The sequence below is a fragment of the Desmodus rotundus genome, chromosome 9 (assembly GCF_022682495.2).
Source record: "Desmodus rotundus isolate HL8 chromosome 9, HLdesRot8A.1, whole genome shotgun sequence".
NCBI classification, from domain to species: Eukaryota; Metazoa; Chordata; class Mammalia; order Chiroptera; family Phyllostomidae; genus Desmodus; species Desmodus rotundus.
This window is the reverse complement of record NC_071395.1, coordinates 77,043,204-77,044,354: the sequence shown is the minus strand read 5'-3', so window position 1 is coordinate 77,044,354 and position 1,151 is coordinate 77,043,204. Positions and strand designations below refer to the sequence as shown.

The 1,151-nt window shown below is 40.4% G+C and overlaps 1 non-coding gene across 1 annotated transcript; it reads left to right on the top strand.

Annotated features, from left to right (window-relative positions):
* Positions 1 to 793: 793 nt before the first annotated feature.
* Positions 794 to 887, top strand: LOC112308983 (small nucleolar RNA SNORD16). Its single transcript, XR_002975192.1, has one exon. It is a non-coding gene; the product is annotated as a small nucleolar RNA SNORD16 (small nucleolar RNA).
* Positions 888 to 1,151: the final 264 nt, after the last annotated feature.

The following is a 1,151-nucleotide window of genomic DNA, read 5'->3' as shown; positions in this document are numbered from 1 at the left end:
CACCCGCCCCCAAGTGGGGACGGGCCAGAACACAGGCACGTGCCCTGACAGGGAATTGAACCGACAACTTTTTCATCTCAGGCTGGGCACTCAATCCACTGAGCCACACCAGCCAGGGCTATTTTTATTTTATACCATTTAGAATTTGTTTAATTTTTTTTACTATATACTACTTTTACAATTTAAATGTATTTATGAAGATATGTAGTCATATGAAAAATTTTCACAATGCACGATTAAATGTAAAAACCAAGAAATCCAATCACATTTCAGTATTATTGAACTGTTAAAAATACAATTATACTTAGAAGGAAAGATCAGAAGGCTCTGGCTGAGTAGCTCAGTTGGTGATAGCACTGTCCAGATACACCACATAGCACTGTTGCAGGTTCGATCCCAGGTCAGGGCACATACAAGAACCAACCAATGAGTGCACAAACAGGTGGAACAACAAATCCATGTTTCTCTCTCTCCCTTCCTCTCTCCCTAAAAAATCAATTGAAAAAATCAGAAAAACACATTAAATGTCAGGGTTAAATAGCCCTGGCCAGAGGGTTCAGTTGGTTGGAGTGCCCTCCCATACATGGAAAGGTTGCCAGGTCAACTTGTGGGCAGGGCACATACCTAGGTGGCAGATTCCATCCCTCCGCCCCACCTGCCCCACATCATGGTTGGAAAGGGAAGCAACTAATGTTTTTTTCTCTCTCTCTCTCTCTCCTTCCCTCCCATTCTCTCTCTCTAAAAAAATTTAAAAACATATCCTCTGGTGAGGATTTAAAAAAATAATGATTTTTGCAATGGTGTAATTTGTGTCTTACTCTGTTCTCAGCCACAGTTGCCTGCTGTCAGTAAGCTGGCTCAGAAGGGTGACGAAAACTTACTGAGCAAAAAAAAAAAGATTTTAAAAAGTTAAATAAGTTTTGTTTAAGGGTTACAGGTATTTTATGTTCAGATTTGTGTATGTGTTCATAAATATCTTTAATTTTTGTTATTGATTTGAGAGACAAAGAGAGATTGATTTGTTGTTCCACTTATTTATTCATTCTTTGGTCGAGTCTTGCATGTGCCCTGCGTGGGGATGGAACCTGCAACCTTGGGTTGTAGCAGAACGGCTCTCTAACCAACTGAGATATCCTGCCAGGGCCATACAT